This window comes from Pteropus medius, unplaced genomic scaffold (genome assembly GCF_902729225.1).
Source record: "Pteropus medius unplaced genomic scaffold, Ma_sr-lr_union100, whole genome shotgun sequence".
NCBI lineage: Eukaryota > Metazoa > Chordata > Mammalia > Chiroptera > Pteropodidae > Pteropus > Pteropus medius.
Window position 1 is genome coordinate 6,748,840 of NW_024352787.1, and position 20,190 is coordinate 6,769,029.

A 20,190-nucleotide genomic window follows, 5' to 3' on the forward strand; every position below is an offset into this window, starting at 1 on the left:
GCATGTGTTTATAGTCTCTCAATTAGTCTTGGCTCTTTAAGGTTTTTTTTTTTTTTTTTGAAGAGGTTATGTTTGTAATATTACAGAAGTATTATTACAGCAGATATAAAGCATAGTGGTTAAACATTTATATTATTCACAGACAATTGGATACTTGAACTGTCTATCAGGTACTAGAATTTTTAAATCTTGAAATTTGCTTTTAGCTTTTTTTGTTATCAACCTTGCCCTAGAGTGTAAATTATCAAATTTTGGTCTCTAGAAAATAAAAGAATCTATAAGAACAATATTTCTTGCTTGCTCTTGTTTATGTCCTACATTAGTTGCACTATCTAAATTCTAGTCTTTATAAACTAATGAGTCTAGATGGTGTGTGTACAAAATAATGCCAGCACTAAAACCATGCATGCTATTCTCTTTTTTGTTCACTTGATAGTTACTAAATACACAGATGCAATCTTATCATCTATGAATTCTATCATAATTTTAAAATCCATTTTTGGTTTGTAAAGATGAAATTTTTTCTCAAGAAAGATAGAATGTATTCTTTTAAAAATCAATGTGGCCAGTTTTGGAAGGGGGATGGAGATAGGGAGAGAAATATAGATACCTAACTAGGTTGAGTTGGCAGTACAGCACATAATTATCAGTCAACATTTATAATTGCCACATTCATAGTGATTTTACCTGTAGGTAAAAGTATCAGACTACCTCATTATATCTTCTAGTATAGGTATTATAAAATACGTATTTTAAAAGGGTTTGCTGTCTGCCAAAGAATTCTCTGGAATTCATATCTATTTATCTGATACAGAGCTTGGGAAAAGGAATCTAACTGTGTTCGGATTTATTGTTGTTGTTATGATTGTCCCATGGTCCTTGATTCTCTTTAAACCCACCCCTAGCCCTGCTAAGTTTATGTTAACTTTCCCTTCTCGTTGGGTTTACAAGCTAACAACTTGTCATCTGGTCACCCTTACCATACCCAAATGGATTGCTAGAGACAAGTCTCATAGTCAATAGAGATAAACAAGCATCGATATATAATTTTATTAGTAACCTTTAGTATTGAAATGTTTAAGGAGCTCTGGGAGGTCATTAATCCTTCCAGAAAGGTCAAAGATCAAGACTCAGCAGTTCAAGCTGAGTTTGAAAGATTATTTGGAGTTGTTAATTTATGGATTGACTGATTTATTTGTCTCAGATAGAGAGTTCTAGCAATCATGAATGCATGCTCTTCATTTGTTCTTCCATAGAGAATTTGCCAGTCAGTTGCTTTTAGAATCCACCACAGCATTTGTGCTTAAGTTATGATCTTGAGTAGGCACAGTGCTCAGCCAATAACAGAACATAGTCAGGACACCAGGGCCTGACTATTTCTTCCCAGTGTGCATTCCATATAAGGCAACCTTCATGTCAGAGCTCCTCTTTGGGCTGGCCAAAACTTATTCATAGTTGTACTGTACCCTATCTGCCTTCCTTCCCCTTCTTTGAATAAAAGAGGTCAGACCTGCATTCCAGGCTGAAGAGTTTCTTTGTTCATTTTTCTCTACCCCATTTATCTTTCACAGGCATTATCCCCAATAAATCTCTTGCACTTCCAGCTCCATCTTACCATCTGCTTTCAGGAGGACCCAGTTAGCACAATAACGATGACTGAGAATCTATCAGTCAAAATAGCATATATAGCAGCACAGAAGGTTAAAAAACAAGGTTTGTAAAAAGCTTCTGGAAGTTCAGTTTGGTCAAAACCTAAGTATAATTGTGAAAAAACATGTCAAAAATGAAAGAGTTAGGGAGAAACTATTCTTAAAGCAACTTATGATCGAATGATTATGATTTAATTCAAAGAATATATGGAACACTATTTAAAAATTTAGTGTGGTATTATAAATGATAAGAATTATGTTCTAAAAAGAACAAAGTTTAAGTTTCAATTATGGTGCTATGAAATAAGAAATTAAGAGATTAATCATGAGTATATAATAATGTAGTTGAAAATGTTGATATATAAACTTATGGCATTGCCTGCACATGAATGGTTGAGAAAGTAAAATCAGTACAATGAGGATCAGTTAGTACACAGAAAAGGGAGGTGATGTGGCACACAGAAGCATAATAATTAATGGTCTCAATTGTACACCTAGTAAATTAGTGTCTGATGTTGCTAGTTACTGAGAGTTGGATATTTGGAGAGAAGCTGACTTTGTGTGGAAATGTTCATTGGGCACTCCAAAACATGACTATGAAGCTCCAGAAAGAAGACTTAATCAGGGATAAGAATTTATTGGGAAAATTATCATGTGTTTTTTGAAGTTGATAGTAGATGAAATTATTCAGGGATACCAACATCAGTGTTTTCTGTGGGCTATTTGCAAGAATCAGAGCAAAATGAAATATGGGATCTTTATTCAAAACATTTTAGAAGTTTTAATATGGTGACAACAGATCATTAAATTAAGAGTGAGAGTCTTCTAAGCATAGGGTTCTGTGTGAATATATAGGCCTTATGCCCATGAAGCCAACTTTGTACACATGTGTTCTTTTGTACTCAAAGATTTTCATATAGTATAAGACAGTGGTTTCCAACCCTACTAAACCAAACATCTGAATATTGTTTAATTCTCTCTTTACTAATAAATGAAATTATAGATAAAATGGTTATGTAATCAATATGCATAATTTTAAAATATCGTGATAACTAAAATATAAAGGAAAACTAAAAAGAAAGTAATTTATGGTTGAAATTTATATTTAAATATATAATTATTTCGGTCACTTCCATGTCCTGGCCACTGTGAATAATGCTGCTATAAACATTGATGTACAAATACCTTTTCGGATATGAGTTTTCAAGACTTTGGGGTAAACATCTAGTAGAGGGATTGCTGGGTCATATGGTAGATCAATTCTTAGTTTTTTTACGAAATCTCCATTCTGTTTTCTATAGTGGCTATATCAATTTGCAGTCCCATGATAGGTGATTGGATAAAGAAGCTGTGGTACATGTATACAATGGAATATTACTCAGCCATAGAAGAGATGAAATACTGCCATTTGCAACAACACGAATGGACCTCGTGATAATCACGCTAAGCAAAATAAGCCAGACAGAAAAAGTTGAAAATAACATGATATCACTTATATGTGAGATAGACACCTAAAAGCAGCAAATGAACAGGACGAACAGGTAGACGGGGTAAAGGGGGTCAAATATGTGATGACAGAAAGAAATCTAACTATGGGGGGAGGTGAACACACAATGCAATCTATATATGCCTTACTGTTAAAATGTACAGGTGAAACACTGAACTTTGTAACCAATGTCACCATAAAAAATAATAATTAATTTTTAAAAAACCAGAATGGATATCAATTGTAAACATGGATGACTACTATACCGGTACATACAGACTAAATAAAACTCAGACTTTATAATGGAATTTGGAATTAGCTATTCTTGTTTGTTTTTGTTAGTATTATACTATGTGTCTAATAAATAGTTTTTATGGAAGTAATAAATAAATAAATAAATAAATAAAATATCATTATTTAATTACAGCTATATTAGATGATAATGAAGTAACCAGATGCTTACACTCATTTAAAATAAGTAAGTTTAGATTTAAGAGAACTAAGTGAAAGCCATTCCATTGAAAAGTTATAGATAACAGAGAGCTGTGTTATGAGTAGAGAACATTAGAGTGAAAACAAGTGTTAAGTTAAAACCAGACTTATTGGCACATGGAAAATAAAGAAAAATGAGCTTAGTTGAAAAAGGGATATCACATTAGTACAAATTGCCAACTGTCATAGAAGCAATAAAATGAACAGTATTTTCACAAAAAAAAGACCTACTTTAGAAATGTAGTGTCAAAATAATCCCCTACCTTATGGTATTTGATGGGATAGACTATATTATATTAAGTATATACCTATGTATGCCTCATGCCAAAGCATAAATTTTATCTCTGTTGCCTAAAAATACCTTTAATGCTTTATATTTCATAGATAATTTGGAATAGGGAGTAGATTAGAAAAAGAAATAGTATAACAGAATATGTATGGTATGACTCTAATGATAGGATCAGAATACTGTCTGAAAAATTGCAGGTAATCCAAACAAATATATTTTCAATATAGACATTTTTTTAATTTAATCGTGATGTTACAAAAATATTTTTATGTAATATTATGAAATATTTCTAAAATTATCTTTATTAACAAATTAGATGAGATCACTAAATTTAATGTATTGTTAGTTTAATAATATTTTCTCTAAATCTGATGAAAGTTGCTTTAAGTTTCCTATGTTACACATTTGCTATATATTATACTGATTTGGTAGCGACTGTCCTACTGCATTGGATCTCCTTTTCTCTACAGTGAAGGATATTAAGTATCTCTGGTTCTGGCTCTAATAGCTATTGATTGTACTTCCAATTCTCCACATTTGCTCAAGCATTTTGCTTCTAAGAATTTTCAGAATGCCTTTTAAAGGCACTCTAAAAGGAAATGTGTGTCATAGGTTCATGATTCATAATCACTAATGTGAGTTTTCTCTACCCCCAGGTGTTTAGCATAGAAAAAGTTTAAATATCAGTAGTGCGGAATGTCAAAGGGCTGAACAGAGTCTTTTTTAAAAATTTCTTTTATTATTTATACGTACAAAACCTGGTCTTTCTAGGTGGTCTCCCATTTAAGTACTAATCAGGCCTGACCCTACTTAGCTTCTGCATGTAAAACAGACATGCTAACCACTACACTATGCAGACATGCTAACTGTTGTGCTATGGAACAATATCTGCAAGAATGTCCTTTGAATTAATTTAAGTAGAAATAGAGTTAGAAAGGATATAATGGAATAATGTTTTACCATTTCAGTGATTTTTTAATTTAAGTGGGAAACTGAAAAATCTAAATAGAAGGAAATAAATTAATAAATATGCCATGTGGTAGACGGGAAGAGGAGAGAAAAAATCATTTTGAGATCCAGAGTTTCTTGTCACTGTATAGATAACTTCCAACTTTTGGTGTTGATTAATACTTTAAAATAGGTTTTGTCAAGATCTCCTGAATATACATGTAGGAATACAGATTTTGAATTTCTTATTTAAAATTTCATCAATAGAAGACTATAAATCTACAATGATTTGGATCAAACAGATATAATATTAAAATAAATTATAGATTATATACCACAAACTGTCATATAATGTATTTTGTCACTATAAAAATATGTTGTATATCATATGCAATATTTAAAATGTATCTGTTTAGGATATTTAAATCCAGTAAATAATGATTCAGTACCCATCATAATTATATTTAATACTTAAACAGAATAGTTTCTTTTCAATCTTCTGAAATATCATGGAGACCAAATAAATGTATTTCACCTAGCAAGATTTCTTTTTTTTTTTTTGTCTCTTCAGTTAAGATAAACAATCTTCAAAGATAAAGAATAGAACAAATGAGGCTAATTGACCTAAAATCAAAGTTAGAATCTTCATAATTGTTTTAAGGACTGTAAATTTCCTTAGGCTAAATTCTTACCTGAGAAAGTGAAAGAAATTATCATTTTCTAATGTCAACGTTTTCTCCTTTAAAAATTAACCTGCCTACTCCTATCCCTGTATTCACACATGTGGGAGGGAAGCAATCCCCCCCACTCCCCCACTCCACCAAAAACTAGTTAGGAGAAGGGAGTAATTGAAAACAGGGCCAATAACTATTAGGCCCACAATGAGGTCTAATAGTATACAACAGAAATATAAGTAATTATGTTCCAAATAATTTTAAAAACCATAGAATAATGGATCAATATCAGATTAGGGCAATCTGGAAAAGGCAAAAAAAAGGTTCATCAAATTTTTAGAGAGTAAGTTAGGAACAATAGCTTATAGGTTAGTTGGCAGAATTAGGAACATCTCAAATAACATAGCAGTAAAACTAACATGGTTAAATATAATACATGTAAATATACATCCTGAAGTCAGGATTAGAAGTTCAGACAAATGACTATAGTAGTACTAGTCAACACCGAAAGACTAGAGGAAAATTCTGAGTTGGCATTTAGAATTTGTGAGAAAATGGGCTGTAATTGGCAGTGTCTGCAGTAGGGGCTGGTAGAGGGCAATGAAGGTAGTAGCTATGCTATGGATTTTTTATTCATTTTTTTAAAAGTACAAGATATGTAAAATTTAGCTTAACAATAAATAATAACGTTAAAAAACCTGAAAAACCAAACATAAAGCAAAAATAAGAACTACAACAATAGAAATAATTTTAACCACAAGGACAGTGAGTTAATTACAATCTGATGAGACTCACCAAAATACATAAAATCTTGGCTTTCATTAATACATATATGTTCCCATAGTATATCTCACTTGTTTTATTTGCCTTTCTGTTTGTTATATATTTTTGTGTTATATATTTTGAAGAAAATAGAGAAATAGAGATGTGACTATAATAAATATCTTTTGTGAAATAATTTTTTTCTCTGGGAAAAGTTATTTGTTGGTGTGTAATTCTGGGAGACTGAAGACTTGGAAACTCAAAATAGCTACCTTTCAGTATTATGCAGCAGAGGATGAGATTAATTTTGTGTAGTTATGGGGCAGAACTAGCGTTAATGGATGAAAGTTAAGAATTGGAGTTTGAATTTGTTGTCATACATTTATTGAGAAACTACTATATGTGAGGACAGAGTATTTGATGAACACAAGAAGTCAGTAATTCAGCAATAACATGAAATTTTTTGGAAGAAGTGAGGTCCCTGTCTTATTCAACAAACATCGTATGACTTTTTCAGAGAATTTCTCTACTAAAGTGAAGTTGTATTTTAAAATAGTTTTCGTACCTAAAATTCAATTCTTTTAAAGATTGATTTACTAAATATAAATATATATTATATAAATCTATAGAGTTATATATTTATGATATATATGTATAAAATACTGTGATATTTTAGGTGTCCCAAATTTTAGAAAATATATAAGAAATGGCTTTTAATTTCACCAAACTTTTGAAATTACAGTTAACATACAATATTATTTTAGTTTCAGTTGTACAATACAGTAATTCAACATTTATATACCTTATGACATGATCATCACAGTAAGTCTAGTACCATCTGTCATTGTACATAGTTATTACAGTATTAACTATATTCCCTATGCTGTATATTACATCCCCATGACTTAGTTTATAACTGAAAATATATACTTAATCTCTTTCCCCTTTTCTTCCCATCTCCTCACTCCTTTTCCCTCTGGCAACTATCAGTTTGTTCTCTGTACCTAAGAGTTTGTTTCTATTTTGTTTGTTTATTTGTTTTGTTTTTTAGATTCCACATATAAGGAAAATTATATGGTAGTTCTATTTTTAGTATTTGTCTTTCTCTGTCTGACTTATTTCACTTAGCATAATACCATCTAGGTCCATCCATGTTGTCATAAATGGCAAGATCTCATTATTTTTTATGGCTGAGTAATATTCCAGTAATATACATACACACACACCACAATTTTTTTATTTCTTCATCATCAGTGGACACCTAGGTTGCTTCCATATCTTATCTATAGTAACCAATGCTGCAATGAACATAGGAATATATGTATATCTTTTCAATTTAGTGTTTTTATTTTATTAAGCCAGAAGTGAAACTGCTGTGTCAAATGGTAGTTCTATTTTTAGTTTTGTTAGGAATCTCAATACTGTTTTCCATAGTGGCTACACTAGTTCACAATCTATATCTTTGCCAATGCTTGTTTGTTGTCTTTTTGATAATAGACATTCTGACAGGTGTGAGGAGATATCTTGTTGTGGTTTTGATCTGATGATTATTGACGTTGAGCATCTTTTCATATTTCTGTTGGCCACCTGTATATTTTTTTTGGAGAAATGTTTATTCAGATTTTCTGACCATTTTTAAATTGGACTCTTTTTTTTTATATTGAATTATATGAGTTTTTCATGTATTTTTGGATATTAACCTCTTTTTGGATTATTATTTGCAAAAGTAGGTTGCCTTTTGGTTTTGTTAGTGGTTTCCTTCTCTGTGCAAAAGCTTTTTAGTTTGATGTAGCCCCATTCATTTATTTTTGCCTTTGTTGTCTTTGCCCAAGGAGATATATTCAAAAAAATATTCCAAAGATCCATGTCAAAGAGTTTACTGCCTATGTAAACTCTTTGACATGGATCTTTGGAATATTTTTTGGTTTTATGGTTTCAGGTCTTACATTTAAATCTTTAATCCATGTTGAGTTTATATGTGGTATATAATGTAGTCTAGTTTCAATTTTTGTATCCGTTGTTTTCCCAACACCGTAATTTGAAGAAACTGTCTTTTCCCTATTGTATATTCTTGCTTCCTTTATGGTAGATCTTCATGGCGTTACAGATCTGACATCCTTAAATTCTTATGTTTGTATGAAATATTTGACCTTACTTTACATGGATTCTACATATCATATTCATAGAGACATATTCTCCTGGCTTCATTTCCAAAAAACACAGTGAAGATCGAGATGGATATAACATTGCGAAAAAAAAATTTAAATAGCTACTTTATTGTTTCTGAAAAAAACTAAGCTTCTAGGGTTTTATTGTCCAAAAACAGATGTGGAAAACAAAATTTAAGACAGCTCCACATAATAAATATTTGGATAGTCCCGGAAAAAGTGATTGTGGATTTATTTGGGAGTTTTGGCCTGAAACACCATCTCAATCCTCTTGCTCACTTAGACTGTCAAAATAGTTTGTGGTTTATCTCCATGATGCCAAGTCGCTTTTTAGATAGTAACTATAAACTTCAATGAAATGTAGACTAAACTGGTGGTTTGGCTGAATTTAACCCACATTGGAATAAAATATCGGTTTAATTCTGTTTGAATTATAATAAAGGATCAATTTCTGTTAATAGAAAAATTATTAAAGTAGAATTAAGTCATCATTAAAATTGTATATTTAAAGCCATTTTTACAATTTTACTAACTCTAAAATTCAGATTAAACATCTTAAGCCAATTTGGGAGATTAACCTTTCCAGTTCAGTTATAAATTAAATGTATAATATACTACTGTCATATTTAGAATTAAAATTCATTTTTATCCAATTTAAGCACTAATGTATGTTTATATTTTATTTTATTCATTAATCCCACTATGTTAGGCAATAGAAATAAACAGGAGAATTCATATTCCTGCCTTTGAGGAATTAGTAGTTTTACACAGCTATTTGGGAAAAATATTTTTATGTAAAAGCGATCTATTGAACTTTATCTTCTTTAAGGTCTTTTCGTTTTTTGATTTTAATTACACTATCACCACCATTATCTGCAAAAGCATATGGAATTATTAGGTCATGGTTTGTCTCTCTCTTGTGCTCGCACTTCTCATCTTTACTACATCCCTGGCCTCTCCACAAGTGTATTTATAACATTTGATATTTTCTATAGTTAAAGGGTTGGGAGGCAAAAGGGAACAAGTTGTATTTACATATTTTTATGTTGAGTTCATGTAAAGACAGAGAAGGGATATGCAGATTCACAAATTGTGTGGAGCATGATTGCCGGGCAACAACATCCTCCTAGCCTCATGGGAATTAAACATTAAGGTAGAGACCTGGATTCCAGATACATTGTAATCCATCTCTACTGCAAGAGTCAATACAGAAATGTTGGTATATATTACATTAGCAACATTAATCTTTTGACAGTTTTTTTCATTAAGAAAATTGTAGAACTAGAGGAAAATTAAAGAACATTAATTAACAGTTTAAACCAGCCAAGACAATGTCCTTTCAGATAGTTTTCTAACACTCTGGGATACTTCCAAGTTTGCTGGGTTGACTTTCATTGACCTATAAATTTTATGTAACAATCTTTAATTTAAAATTTATTTTCAATTTTAAATGCAGCATTTCTTTCCTGCCTTTTATTTTATTTTCTTTATATTGAGCATGAGGATTCCTTAATAAATACTTGGCTGATAGTCATAATAACTAAGAATGACTATACTACACATTTTCCAATATGATGTTAGGAAAGTAATTTTATCTTACTATATTTCAGTTTCCTCATTTGTAAAAGGAAGACGGTAATAACTGACCTTTATAATCTTAGAAGATTTGGGGTAAGACAAAAGGGAGATGAAATACTTTAATTTATGTAAATAAAAGTTATCCTGTAAAATAAAATAAAAAGGTTTTTTAAAATCTATTTCCAAATTTTAATCCCTTGGTGTTCTAGATTACAAACTGACTTCTTGTAACTTCCAGTTATTTTTCACAGCCCTCATTGTGCAGTCTTACCTCTGACCTCTGGCACCATCCAACACTCATAGAACTTAATTTTAAGAAAGAAAATGATTTTAATTTTTCAAAAGAAATTATAATAAATTATAAAGTTTAAAAAATGTACGTGGCCTAAAATATAAATAGGTGATGGGACTATTAAAAAAAAAAAAATGGCAACTAGCCAATGGACCACAGTTTGCTGATTCCTAACCTATATAATCACTTTTACTGTTTTATGAATGTTCCTTTGAATGGATGAACTATATTTAAATAATTTTCTAATGATGGACATAAATGTTATTGATTATTTGTTATTATAAGCAATGTAGTGATAAACATTTATGGATAAATCTTTTCACACATTCTTATTTTTTAGAATAAAATTCTAGAAATGGAATGCCTAGATCAATTGGTAGACATTTTAAAGACTTCTCTGTTTTAATTTATAACTATTAGCAATGTATGAAAGTGCAATTTGTGGACAAATAGTTATCTCATTAGTATCTTAATTTGCATTTTTATTAAATTGAAAGTTTTGCATTTTTTTTCCTGCAAATTGTCATATCAAGGCCTTTGTTTGATAGTTCTTAAGGGAAAAGCTTCTCAGAGACGCAAAACAAAACAAAACAAAAACAACAAAGAAAAATAATTTCCCTTGTAGAATATTTGGTCCTATTCAAAATGGCCACAGAAAAACGTGGTCCACAACAAAATGTTCTTGATATTTGGTCCTGTCCAAAACATCCCTGGAAACATTTGGTTCACACTGACTCATCTACCTAACCATGTGTGCCATGACCAGCGAGGCTACCAAGATAAGAAGCTTTGTTATTGGCAATAGAGCTACAACACAATTATTGAGCCAATAAAACACGATAGTGTTTTTTATGTAGTAATCCTGTAAACCAAAGTATAAATAAATGTGATAGGCTGTTTGAAACCAGGAACATTTCCTAAGTGTGGTCTTTTTGACAGGACCAAATATCAAGGGCCATTTGATGTGGACCAAATGTCTCCATGCACGTTTTGGGCAGGACCAAATATCTGCTAATCATTAATTTCTTCCTTCATATGGCCACTCGAAGAGAAAAAGACCATGTAGATCTGAGGAAGGTGTAATAAGAAAAATTTTTTTCTCATATGAAAATTTTGCCATGGTTGTTATTAAAATAAAAGGTACTATGTTGTGTTCGCAATGATTGTAGCAGTTATATTTACTTTTGTTGTTTCATCATGTTTCTGACAAATAGAAATTTTACTTCCTTCTGAGAAGCTGGAAAGAACAGTACTCCTTTCTCCTTGAAGGTTTGCTAAAATCACTCCACCTTTACAGGTCTCAATTTTTATATCAAAAATTGACAGGCATCGAAAGATAAGGAGGACAAGGTTACATTCCATGATCTTTAGGCTGTAAGCTCTAAAGGGAATGACATTATATCTATTTTCATACATTTATTCAACAACACGATTAAACACCACTGTGCAAGGTGCTATGAGTACTAGATAACTACATATATGATAAATAGATAGATAAATAGATAGGTAGATAGATAGATGACTAATACATGATGATAGATATAGATAGATGATATAGATGATAGAGAAATCTTTGAATATTAGTAATTATAATTATGTTAAAATTGTATTAAAATTAAAAAATGAATCAAAAGATCCTCTGATTAGGGCACTGAAAATCACATCAGGCAACCAATGTCCATTTCCTCTAAGCAGGCTGTTTCAAAACTAAGCAACTGAGTGGCTCTGTATTGTGTTAAAGATTTACAAGGTGCCTAGACTATTGTTGACTAATTCTTTTTTTTGTCCCAAGTCATTTTTATGTATGTATGTATGTATGTATGTATGTATGTATGTATGTACATATGTATGTACGTATTTTATTTTTTTTTGGTGACATTGTTAATGAATCCAGTGCTTCAGGTGTACAATTTAACAGTAAGGCATATATATATTGCATTATGTGTCCACCTCCCATAGTTAGATTTCTCTCTGTCACCACATATTTGACCCTTTTTACCCCATCTACCTCCCTCCTCCCCCATTCCCCCTACCCTCCATGAGTCTCTGTTTGTTTGTCCTGTTTGTTTGTTGCTTTTAGGTTTATATCCCACATATAAATGATATTATGTGGTTTTCAAATTTTTCTGTCTGGCTTATTTCACTTAGCATGATTATCTCATTGTTGCAAATGGCAATATTTCTTATGGCTGAGTAATCCATTGTATATATGTACTACAGCTTCTTTAGCCAATCATTTATCATAGGACACTGAGGTTGCTTCCATGTCCTGGCCATCGTGAATAAAGTGCTATGAACACCGATGTGCAAATATCTTTTTGGACATGAGTTTTCAAGTCTTTGGGGTAGATATCCATTTGAGAGATCGCTAGATCATATGGTAGATCAATTGTTAGTTTTTTGAGGAAACTCCATACTGTTTTCCATAGTGGCTGTACCAATTTGCAGTACCACCAGCAGTGTATGAGGGTTCTTTTTTCTCCACATCTTCTCCAACAATTATTATTACTTGTCCTATTGTTAACAGTTATTCTAACAGATGTGAGATGGTATCTCATTGTGGTTTTGATTTGCATTTCCATAATAGCTAGAGATAATGAGCATCTTTTCATGTTTGCGGTCACTTACATGTCTTCTTGGGACAAGTGTCTGTTCAGGTCCTCTGCCCATTTTTTGATTGGATTATTTAATTGCTTTTGTTGTTATTGAGTTGTATGAGTTTTTTGTATATTTTGGATATTAGGCCTTTATTGGAGGCATTGTTTGTAGATATATTTTCCCATTTGAATGATTGTCTCTTTATCTTGTTGATGGTTTCTTTTGATGAGCAGAAGTTTTTAGTTTGATGTAGTCCCATTCATTTATTTTCAATTTTACTTCCCTTGCCTTTGAGGTCAAATTCATAGATTCCTCTTTAAGTCCAAGGTCTATGAGTTTAGTTCCTATGTTTTCTTCTATGCAATTTATTGTTTAAGCTTTTATATTCAGATCGTTAATCCATTTGGAGTTAATTTTGGTGTGTGGTGATAGACAACAGCCTAATTTTATTCTTTCGCAGGTGGTTTTCCAGTTTTCCCAGCATCATTTATTGAAGAGGCTTTCTTTTCTCCACTGTATGCTTTTGGCTTTTTTTTGTTGAAAATTATTTACCCATATAAATATGGGTTTATTTCTGTACTCTCAATTTTGCTCCACAGGTCTGTGCGTCTGTTTCTCTGCCAATACCATGTCATTTTGATTATTATCACTTGTAGTATAATTTGAAGTCAGGCAGAGTGATGCCTCCAGCCTCGTTCTTTTTGCTCTGGATGGCTTTGGCAATTCAGATCTGTGTGCTTCCATACGAATCTGATGATTTTTTGTTCTATTTTTTTGAAAAACGCCGATGAGATTTTGATGGGGAATGCATTAAATCTATATAATGCTTTAGATAATAAGGTCATTTTAACTATGTTGATTTTTCCAATCCACGAACATGGAATATCTTTCCATTTTTTTGTATCTTTTTTGATTTCTTTTAATAGGGTGTTATAGTTTTAATTAAATAAGTCCTTCACATATTTCATTAGATTTATTCCTAGATATTTTATTCTTTTTGTTGCAATTCCAAAAGGAATTTTTTTTTCCACTTTTTTTTCTGACAATTCATTATTAGAGAATAGGAACTCTATGGATTTTTGCACATTGATTTTGTATCTAGGAACTTTGACTAATTCTTAAAGCTAACAGTTTTTCCTAACATATGGCATATATAATAGATTGTTCTGTTTGTTTAGTGCTATTTATTTTCTTTTTTCACCATAGGTAAAATGTATAGGTAAACTAGTAGGCCGAATAATGGCTCCCAAAGATATCGGCTCCTACTACTTGGAATCTTTAACTTTATATTATTTGGGGAGAAAAAATGGTCTTTTAAAATGTGATTAAATTAAGGATCTTTAGATGAGAAGATTGTCCTGAATTATCTGTGTGAGCAAAAAGTAAATAGTGTCAGAAACCATTGAGATTTTGAATATTTTGCTGCTCAAGTCCCAAAAGGTAAATGATAGTGCTTACAAAAAGCGGTTGATGAATATTTTACTAACTCTTGCCTATTTTCTTTTAATTTTTTCACTATTATTGTTTCTTTTATTTGTTTTAACTACTGAGAGGTATTTCTTCTAATGATATATTGTTTTTCCTGTTAAAATTCTCTAGGGAGATGAATATTCAGCATTCTTAATATAACACCCTAGGTGCTTGAAGATGATTTAGAATAATTTCTTAGTTTCCTTTCTTTATAACTGATGTCAACTTATTTAGTGTTTCCTGTTTTATTATTCTGATATTCTGGAAAGATATATAATAGCTTTTAGAAATGTGGAAACTCTTCTATGAAATTTATGATTATAATCTGACAGCTTAGTTCAAGTTCCAGGATATCTTAAATGCATTACATGAAGCATTTCTTCACTCTATATCATTTACTTTTCTCCCTTTGTTTTTGTCCAATCTCTATTTTTCTTCTAAAGATCCTTACATTTAGCATTCTGCTACTTCCTAATGTCTATTTTCTTTTCCATTAACATTTGTTTTTTTATTTCTAAGGTTGATTTCAAGTATATGATTCTACTTTTATTCCTAAATTTCCACAGTAATGCCATTCATCTTTTGTTGATAAATATGCCTTGTGAAATGTATGCGAGTAATTCTTACTTTTATTGCACTAATTTTCCACTGCTTATCTAAGTATTGTGACATTTTTAATAGCAAGATTATGGGTAATTATTTTTCAAATAATCACAAAAGTTTATTGCTTATATATTGCTACTTGGAAAGAACAATATCAGAAATCGGGACAAGGTATTAGGGATGCCACGGAGGATTGTGCATTTCATCTCCTATACAAGGGCACCCAGACAAAAAGGGAAAGTGATAGCTGAAATTAAACCTTCCTGCCATTTAACAAGCCCTAAAACATTTTCATGAGGTTGTGGCCGCATGGTAGGAGAAGAGTTATAATTTTTAAACTTTGAACAAAGGTTCCGTGCAGTCGACAAGATGTGCCTCTGTGGACTGCAGCCACGTGGAAGAGGTGCCAGAGAGAGCAGTTAAGCAAGGCTCTGTAAGCCAGATCAAACAGACTTGCCTCTTACTCTATAATTTGGAATGTATGAACCAGCACTGTCAAATTGGTTGATTGACTCAGAAATAGTTGATATTTGACTTGTTTATTACATTTCCTGCCAGGTACAGGTATTTTACACTCACAGGAACTCATTATAGAGTGATTCAGCCAGAAGCCCATTGTTGAGTCTTGCTTCAGACTGAGGCAAAAATATTAATTCTAGGGTAGTTTCTCAAGTCTACTAGATGTATGTTTGGGTAAAGGCATAGATGGGCCAAGGACACAGATCCATGAAACACATGAGATCATATGACATGTTAAATCTGTGAATACTTCTTATAGGTAGGGAGAACTTGTGACCTTACCTCCCAAGGTCCATATTAGCTCATGTTTACAACCTTCTCGTTCCCTTTTTGTATTATATAAGAATCTTATGCTTTGCTCAGGCAAAATAATGGGAAAAATGTCTGGTTTTCGGTCCCTGATTCTCACCATCACCACCATTGCTCTTTATGCTTTTCTCTTAATCAAGCATTTTTGTTCTACTCAGAGATTCCCTTATGGTGTCCCTTTTTACTGGCCACAGTGTTAGCCCTAAGGACTATTGCTAAAATTCCCAAAGTTAGAGCCCTCAGAGACCGCTCTGTTCGAGTCCCTCTCAAGCACCCTCAAGGGCCCATACTCTTTCTTTAGGAGCAGCTGAGTTAATGTACAATCATCTCAATAACCACCAAAGATCAGGTTAATCTCTGCTTTCGAAAAGTTAAATGACCTTTAACCCTTGCAAAGGTTATCCAACAATCCAGCCTCAAAATCTTAGACTTTCCAGTTAGAGACCTGGAAAAGATGACTTCAAGGGACTATTCCTTCATTTAGCCAGAAACACAAACAATTTTCACATAAGACAGGAAAGCCCAGAACTCAGGTATATGGATTGGGGGTAACAATTAAATTGTTATTTTGTTTGCTAATATTAAAAAAATCATTCACATTTACTACATTGATGATAATAATAATAATAATAATAATAATAATAACATTAAGTCCCATTAATTAATAAAACTGTTAAAGAATAGAAGAATGAAAAATCATTTTTGAAATAGACTTTATAGTGATGTGTGTTTGAGTGTGTATGTTTGGGTTTGGAAAACACTGCATTTATAATTGAGATTTAGAATTTTTTGAGAGTCCGCCAAACAAATAAATCCAGTTCTGTGACACGACTCAGCATAAGCTCCAAATTAAATTTAAAAGCAAGAATATGAGAACATGCTGGGTGTGTTAATAAAAATGGTTAGCTTCTTTTCAATTATTTTGCAATGCTAAGCCTCAGTAATTTAACAATTTCCAGTTTTGCATTGTGGAAGCTTAAAGTGTGTTTGTAAGTTATCTAGAAATAGGAGGGTGGCTGAAGTGAAGAAATTTTATAGAGTACCTGTGTTGAATTTCACTAGAATGTGCATTAGATTTATCACTGGTTTTTGCTAAATTCAATAGAGTGTTCACTGAGTAAAACCAGTGACCAAACTTTGAGTCAGTAGAGTAGCCAGACTGGGAGTGGCCAGGTGATACATATTAATAGATCTCTTGGGAGCTGACAGTGGATACAGGTGCTCAAGACAGCTTTTAACAGCAGCATGTACAAGGAAATTCAACAAGAAAAGCATGTTCTGTCAGAGACCCACACTTTAGTGTCAGGCAGGGTCTTGGTAGATGGGACAAAGGCAACAGAAGTCTCAGATAGTAGGAGGCTTTAGCAAGCAGTTTCAGAAGCCCAGACAAAATGCTTCTATGACCGACAGAAAATAACAATAGTAATAATTTTCTTACTATGTTCGAGGCATTCTTAAAATTTGAAAAACTAGTGAAGTTGGTATGACTATTATCACTTTATAGATGAGGAAACTGAGCCTCAGGCAAGTAAAATAACTTGCTTAATACACACAAGTAGTCAGTGAGTGTGTCTATGCTTCTTAGTCTGACCCTTTGGACGACAGTGAGTTGAAACCTCTAAGGAACTAGGGTAGCAGGCATAAAATCAACTAAGGGATTCAAGTATAAAGTATGAAACCATAAATATTATTATAAGCAAATCACATATGAAACATAAAGTGAAAGGGGACAAATGTCATAAATTCCAAGGCCTTTTCTGCTAAGCATCTTTTAGGTTAATTTTCTAGCTGGCCAGCAGGTTTCAGAAACTTTTGTTATATGATGTAGACATCTTTCCTTGTTGTTACATTCATTTAGGGTACAAATATGGATAAGAGTGGCTCTATTTCTGCCTTAAAGAAGGTAATTTCCCCACACTAAATGGAGAGAGAAATTCTTCTCAGCTTTCCTCTCCTCACCCCGCTTTCCCCCAACAGGCCATGCTACTTTCATACGAGCATATAGTCCCCTTCCATTCTAGTTATGCTATTAGAAAAACAGGTGGAAGAGCAATTATGGCCACGTTGCACATTCTGTGGAGTTCTTAAAGTCTGCATATTTCCCGAATGTTTTTAATAAGGTGTGTCTGAGCATCCTAACTCCTGGGTGGGATGCTCTGAACATCTCTTCTTCTGAATCAACTTTTAGTAAGAGCTATGGCAGCCTCTACTCACTTCCTGGACTAAAAGACCAAATTAAGGTATAAGGAAGAGTTAGACTCACAGTAGCACATTGACCTCACTGGAAACCTTCAACCCAGGGCCGATGGGGATTAATCTTTCATGGGGACTCTGTACCTCACCTCCACCCCATAAATGACCTAAAGCATATTTCCTCACTCCAGTGGAAGGGATCTTGATGCTGCAACAAGAGTCTGTCCTCATTTGTTTTTCTAGTATGGAATGGCCTGAAGTGGAATTGAAACTGCAGGTGGAATTCAAGTGCCCCAGATGTGAAGGCTGGAGGGCTAGAGGGTTAGGGAACCAGATTGGCTGTCAGTGCCAAGCTGATTGAGAAGAGATGGTTTTGGTGGTGAGACGTCCAATTGAAAGAATGTACAAGAGTCCAACATGAGAATGAAATGTCAGGCACCAACTTTATTGCAGAGAGCATGCTTCTGCTTTAGGGGACCGCGTGGGCTTTATATATGTCAGAGAACAATAGTGGCATTCTGTCACACATGAATGACACAGTAAGCTGAATCATGCTTGCATGAGCTGGGTGCAAGCGCCCTGCTACATTAATGTAACATTCTAAATCTGGGGTGCTATTCTTAGCTGCGAGCTTGGACCACAGCCAGACCCAGGACCAGCCAGGCCTGGGGCCCACACTGGCCAATATATTTATGATCCTAACAATAATTTTCCAGTATAAAGTCTTAATTGCTATGGATTTTATTCCAAATTAATGTATAGAGAAGTTCTAAAATGTGATTTGTTTACAACAATTTATATATTTAAACAAAACGCTTTATAGAAAGAACATTTTAGAAACGTTTTAAGGTGATACCTGTTTTATATGAGTGTAATGACAGTATAATTTTATTCTCTTTTTCTCAAGCTTTTCAAAAAGACTAACCATTGAGCAAATAATCTATTCAACTAACATCTCTTCAGGTGTTGTTCCTCTTTTGAACATCTACTTTTATTTATCATATTCTCATGATACTAGAAGATTGCTTTTTAATATATTTTAAAGTATTTAGTTATTTAGAAACCATTCAGAATAAGCATTTTTAAACCAAGATTGATGAGACTGTTGAATGTTATGACTAGCTTAAGAAAAAAAAATTCTTCAAAATCTTGCATTTGAATGACATTGTGAACTTCAAACTCCCAAAATATTTTTTTGTGGTATGGCTTATGTTTTGCTTCTGGATAAATAACAAAGCAGACTGATATTTGTATATGGTTATTTTTGCTACCTCATTTGTTACATTTGTTGACCAAAATTAACTAGAATTTTTAGAACATGCTGGCATCGTATGGTAAACCAGTGGCAAAAAGTAAAACTTATTTTCTTTAAATAATTTTTTTAGCTTTTTTCATTCTCACACATTTTTTTATAGTTTAAGCCTTATAATCACTGAGCTTCAGCTAGGTTAAATGATTTATATGAGGACAGATAGCTATTATATATCACAACTGGAGTTTGAAGCCATATCTTCTGAGTCTGTACCTATTTTTCATTGGAGCATAAGTATTTTTAAAGCTACCTACCTGTGAGACCTTGGATACAAAATGACTTAACATGATTGTTCTTTGGTGAAGCAGAAGGGAGTGAGGAAGAAGATAGAACAGAACTGGCATCCCATGGGATGAAAGCCCAGTCATGGAGCTAGTTTCTTGATGACACAGATGCTCACATGATTCATTATGCTTTGCAGATACTGGGAGACTATACTTTCTGTTTCTCAGACTGGGATAAGTGTTCCCTTTTGAGTATTCTACTATGTACCAGGAGTCAAGAAATGTCACAGCGTAAAAATTAACGAAGGATACAAACAGGCATTTTATCAAAAAAAGAAATATAATGGCTTTTGAATCTATCAAATAGCATATAACAAATTTTGAATATAACAAATTAGAGTAATAAAAAAATCACCTATCAGATTGGGAAAGCTAAACATTTTCTAATGCAGTATTGGCAGTAATATAAGGAAACTGTGAGTGTAACTTGATTCAACATCTTCAAAACAATTGACAATATTAATTAGAACATTAAGAACATTTACTATTTGAATTCTACTTCTAGGAATTTATGGCATAATATATGAACATATGCAAAATGATATAAATGGCAGAAATATTTAT